This window comes from Teleopsis dalmanni, chromosome 1 (assembly GCF_002237135.1).
Source record: "Teleopsis dalmanni isolate 2A chromosome 1, ASM223713v2, whole genome shotgun sequence".
NCBI lineage: Eukaryota > Metazoa > Arthropoda > Insecta > Diptera > Diopsidae > Teleopsis > Teleopsis dalmanni.
In genome coordinates this window covers 39,899,125-39,905,256 of record NC_051846.1, presented here as the reverse complement: position 1 = coordinate 39,905,256, position 6,132 = coordinate 39,899,125, and positions in this window count along the sequence as shown.

Here is a 6,132-nt window from a genome sequence, read left to right as displayed (position 1 = left end):
AAACTGTTCCAGGGACATCGTTTTAAAAGGAGCTGGGAGATAAGCACCAAATTGCTGCAAGCTTTATTGACCATTCCGCAAATCCAAATAGTCTTAAGATTTAAAAAAAAAACTTGGAAAAAGTACATTGCATCAGGCGACGATGGATTATATTTAAAAAAAAAAAAAGTAAAGATATTTCAAATAATACACAATTTTATCTTAGTTTTTGATGCCATTTTTATTATAGTAACATCGGAATAGATTGAATACACGCATAATTATGTTTAATATAACAATAAGTCTCAATTATAAATCGATCCATGAAATTGCAATATCAAAGAAATGGTTCTTCTGATGGAGATACTTGAAACTCAATAACGTACATTAAAAATAGACAATATTTAATGTTTGTCTAATTTATTATTTATATGTATTTAAAAATAAACAGTGTGAGAATTATAAAGTAATTGCATATGCTTTATTTTAAAATAAGTGCAAAGATAATATTATAGTTACTTATGCTAAATATTCCAAGAGAAATTTATTTATTTTTTAAACAAAATATTTATTTGTCTATTGTACACTTAAAGTCTGAATAATGTATATATAATTAATTAAACACTTAGCAATATGATGCCAAATCAAGAAAGTTCAATAAATATGTTAAGGTACATATTTTGACAGAACGGAGAGATTATTTGACTACAAGAAATATCAGTGTAAAAGTTGGGTTCAGGTAATCATAATCCGTTTATGGTTTATTCATAGCAAAGCAAAGTAAATGACTCAGTTTAGGGAAAAAAGGATGGCTAAAAATAAATAGGATTATAAATAGGATAGGAACATGTTCGGATGGATCTGATTTGCATAGGCAAAGGACAGGTAGTCTGTGCAACGAAGAGTGCATTTATAAAACTCTCAGAGGTAGTGAGCTTATGATTTTGAGTAGTTTTTTGGATAATGGTTTTGGAAGTCTGCCAGTAGTTAAAGCGATCAACAATACTCTGATGTAAATTACAGAGCACTTTTAATAGGTGGATGATCATCTTTTATAAAGACAACTCGATACTTGGAAAATTAGATAAATAATTGTTTGAATTTTAAAGAATTTTTAATGGTTCTTTGTTTGATATTAAAACTGATTTCTAAACATATTAGTGATAATAAGTATATTATCATCAGATTAGTTGGGCAACAGACAATATCTCTACCTGAATTGATAACCTTTACCACGTAATATGAGTGCGTATATCAAGGGTGAACTTTCAACTATGTTTGAATTTAATCACGTCATCTAAAAAGAGATGTAATGAAAATCTGCCATAGAATAGACTCCAAAACAGAATTCAATGTCTGATCACATGATATACGTTATCACAGTAATCGTATATCAGTAGTAAATTAGTATAGTAGTTAAATAGGTATATTAGTTTAACACACAAATTTTAATACAGAACATCAGTGCTTATTTATGATATAAGCTTACTTTTTAAAACTAATTACTAATATATTGGTAAAATCATATATAATTTAATTATATTTCTATTTAATCTCTAACCAATAGGTATATAATCCATTGCAAAACAAAAATTTAGTCTTAGATTCGGAAATACTTTATTTAAACATATGTGTATATGAAAGTTAAGTATTAACAGTGATATATTTCTGTTCGTGATATCTGTGATATATTATTATTTCTATCAGACATCGAACTGGTCGACTGTTGTCTATAGTATACAACATATACTCAAAGATAAAGAAGGCATTTCATTATTAAGAACATAAACTATATATGGTTGAATCCATTTATTTTATTCTAGTTAATCTTCTTCTGACTCAATAGAATCATATACACTGGTATGTCGTTAGATCCCTACAAGTCTTTCAGATCACTAAATAGGAAATTAACTTATCAATTCAATTCATATTACAACATTATTTACATTGGATCACCCAAATAATTACAGACACTATCGAGTAAAAGTGCATGAAAACTAAACTCGAGTTTTATCAGGAAAAGAAAACAAAACACTTTATTTCACCAGCAAATGTGTTTCTCGGAAAAGACGAGATTGTTGCACTTTTTCAAATACTAGAGAATACGAGAAATAAATGACCTTAATGTTACATGTAACGAAAACAGATAGCCTTAACATATTATAAATAGCTTTGTTTGGAAGGCGATAAATGGAAGAATACAGATTAGAATGTAGCAGATAAATTAGGACGTGTGCGAGTTAGGCTAAGTTGATGCTAAACCAAATGGCAGATTTTTTGGGATTTTTTACACTGCACACATTTGGCCATTTATCAACACGTATCGACACATCACTACATTATCGGCACAACTTAGAATTTCCCTCATTTAGAACGCAACTTAGCCTAACTCGCACACGACCTTAATAAATAATATATAAATAAAAAATTGGCGACGCGGAACAGACGAATGGGTCTCACAAATCAATTTAAGTATTAAAAATGAGTTTCTAAATATATGAACCTTAACATATTCCTTTGCAAACCCCTTATGTAGGGGTGATTAATTTTTAGTCACTACTTATAAGTATGATAACTGCTCATTCTTGTTTATTATTAAAATAACAATTTTTAAACACATATAACATTAGTATTAATACATATAAATTATCACTTATATGAATACAATATTATATAAAATAATATAGATTAATATAGATTAGAATATAAAATCCTAATCTGTTTTCCGTTTATACAGGAACTCTTAAGTTTCTCTAAAGAATTTTCTAGTTTAATATAATTATAATATATACTTTCAAATATTTATTGAAATATAAATAGTTGGCAATACTATTCTGTTAGGCTAGCAGATTTCTTCATCCCCCTATTATAAAAAAAATCGACATCCAGTAGTGAGTAGCAACGGTATGAGTGCAGTAAAAGGAATAATTATAAGTCGATAAAACAGTACGGAAATAGTGAAATTTCTACCTATGCTTGTATAAGAAACGTTGGGATACTTAACAACCCTTCGGAGACATATAAATTAGGTTGTTGTCTAAGAGTATTATGTTAGCAAATACTGAAACCATCACAGTAGTAGGAGAGTTAAAATTTCTTTGATATATATGAACCTTTTTTGAAATAAGCAAGAGGGCGCTGTTGTCACTTTAAATAATACGACCCAAATTTACAATGTACACTTAAGTTTTGATTTGACTCTAAATTCATATAAATTTAATGTTTAAATATTAATTCAGTTGCTGGATATATAACACAAGCTTGTATTATAAAACCGGGCCTAAATATATATCTGTAATCTAATGAACGTTAAATTGCTTCAGCTCCAATTTTTGCTCATACCTACAATTTTTCTGTTCATTATTCTGTGATAAAATAATCTACTGCTTATTAAATCATAAAATAAGATTTCTTCTTTAAATTATTCATATCTTAACATTCAATCGAAACAAATAACTGATTATAGGCTGGTAGGGAAAGCCCTTTAACTGTTTCCAATATTTTAGTATCATGTTTTCTCAATAAACATTTCTTTAGCTGGCAATGAGAATATTGTAATCACTTACATTGACTAAATTTCCAAGAGCAGTTTACTTATTTTTAAGACAAAATGATATTTATATACCTATTGTACTCCAATCGTCTGGAATATATTTTCTATGATTTCCATGATTGAAGTTGGGTTCAGGTGATCATAATCTGTTTATGAGTGTTTTTTTAACAAAAGAAACCATCAGATTAAATTTAGAAAAAAATATCGCTAGAAGTTAGTAAGTATAAGTAAGCATATCTGTGCAAAGAGTATCTGTAATCTTACGACAGTTAGAAGGTGTAGGAGAACTTTTGCTAATTCCACTGATACTTCTAAAGCAGGGCTATAAGCAGGTACTTGCTTTGGCATCAGCTATACGATGAGTGATATCTCTAGTGATATTCTGTTAAGGTGCAATGATACACTTGACTTACTTAGAGTTCAAAATAATGAAGAATTTCAAAATAATGAAGAAGAATAGTTGTACTATCAATGTTCAGATAAGTGCTATAATATATGTTTCTGTTGCCCGTGGATTATTGTGAGCTTTCAATATATCTCGATGAAGGGCATGATATATTGTATCCAAAATATGATCAATGGCTAAGTTCAGAGGTTCAACCCATGAGGTTTACTGAAATTAATAATACGGGATGATATTAGTTAAAGTCCATCAATACAGGATCTGGATGATACATGCACAATGAAATCAACTTTTTTTTTACGCACAGAAAGTATGGCAATAGTGTTCTCAGCTGTTGTTTAGGCTATACTGAAGGTGGCTTGCTGGATCAATTTTTTTTTTCGCACAGAAAGTATGACGGAGTATGCTCTAGAGTTTTCTTTGCTTTCGGCTCGTTGCATTTCCTACAAGTATCGCTGCGAATTAGGTTTAGTTTGTGCGCATGTACTCCAATAAATGTTCGACAGTTCCTTCGGTTAGACGAAGGAAGTACATCCTTGGTGTACTTTTCCTCGTATATGTGTCTAGACATGATCTTAGCTATTCTACAGGTTGTTAAGTTTTACCACCTTTCCTTTGCTCTCCTTGTCATGTGCTCGTTCAGAAGTTTATGTATTTGTTTCAGAGGTCTGACTACTTCAGTACTTACTTACCTACAAGTCATATGTTGTGATTAAATTATATAAATCTTCAAGAAATTGTTTTTCGGGAAGTAGCAATACATATTATATTATTTCCATACTCCATTAGGAGCTTAAGGAGTCTACAAAAGTTTCTATTTTGTGCTATTGCTCTCAACTAGTTAAACGATTTGCCCGTCTCCTGCTAAATTGTCCTGCTCCAGATCATTGCTGGTCTGCCTCTGTGTCTAGTCCCCTGGGGGTTTCAAGTAAGTGTAGATATCTTCAAAAGGCTTAAGCAGTGTATGCCCAATCCAACCATTCTTCTTTCTTTTTATCTCGCTGTTTACGTTTGTTTGGTGCGTTATTCTCCATAACTCTTTATTTGAAATCGTTCTAGACCACCATATGCCTAATATGTTGCGCAGGCATCGTTTGATAAATGATTGCAAGCTTCTTTCGATTTCGGAGTCGAAATATATATATTTTCTTAATTACTCGTAAAAAATAAAACTCATTTCAATTTAATTTATTCAATATTTATTTAAATTAATATATTACATTCACAATTCTTCAAATTTAATACTTTCATCTTAGTTTTGTGCTAATTTATTAATCAGTTTGTTAGTAAATTGTTTATAACTTTGTTCTCAGTTTGATTGTAGGTTAATCTTCATTATCTTGATAATCCTTTGTATTTATAAGTTGAGTGAATACTGTTTGATGTTTGATTTTTTTTCTAAAAAGTTGATTATTTCATTTGATTATTACGTTTTTGAATTTGAATTACATATTTTAAATTCGTACAATTCGATGTTAATAGTAAAAAAACGATCGTTTAATAATCTTAATTATTATTTTCAAATAAAGTAATAATTAAATAAATTTTCTCATTTAATAATAAAAATATATGACTCTTAAAATTAATAAAATATCAATTCATTGCTCACTTAAAACAATATTCAAAAATATTTTGAAACCCATTAAAATGTTTATTTTGCATTTTAAAAATAAAAATTATTTAATAATTATATTTTTTGCTATTAATAAATTGCTACATTACAACTTTTAGTAATTTTTGATTATATATAAAAAGACAATTTTCATATTTGACACCTTCTTTTTGGCTGAATTTGTATAATAAACAAATTTTATTTATTTTTTTCTTCTTCTTCTTATTTACTAATATATATATAATTTGGCTTAGTTTTTATAATAAATTTTGTAACTTATACTGCTGTTGTTGATTAAATATATTTAAAAATTTGATTTTTTTAAAAATTTCTTAAAAAATTTAATTTTGTTTAATTTTTTTTTTTGTTTTTTTTTTGCATTATTTATTTATAATAAATTTTGAATTTTGGCACATTGTTTCCGAAAATTTTTCTAAAAAAGTATTTAATTTTTATCTCTTTTTTTCTGTAGTTTTGAATGGTTATTTTTTGTTATTTACTCAAATATAATTTCGTTAATTTTAATATTAAATAATATTTCATTTATTTTATTTATTGTAAAATAATGTATTTTGTATAATCGTA